The sequence below is a fragment of the Branchiostoma floridae genome, chromosome 8, assembly GCF_000003815.2.
Source record: "Branchiostoma floridae strain S238N-H82 chromosome 8, Bfl_VNyyK, whole genome shotgun sequence".
In the NCBI taxonomy this organism is placed as follows: domain Eukaryota; kingdom Metazoa; phylum Chordata; class Leptocardii; order Amphioxiformes; family Branchiostomatidae; genus Branchiostoma; species Branchiostoma floridae.
The window spans coordinates 10,304,647-10,304,872 of NC_049986.1; positions in this window are offsets into that span (position 1 = coordinate 10,304,647).

The window sequence follows — 226 nt, forward strand, 5'->3', positions numbered from 1 at the left end:
CATACTCACAGATGGGGCGCACGTAGCAAGTGTAGATGGTAACTAGGTCAAGTTCGGGAACTCTGAACATTTTCAACCGTCTTAGGTGTAGATAGTTTGGGTTGGCTGGTAGCTATAGTTTCTACCAGACTCCATAGGTTGCTGGAAAAACCGTAGAAATGGAACAAGTTAGAGGAGTAAGCCGGCCAGAGAAGTATATACAGCTGGTTAGGGAACAGCGCGCGAC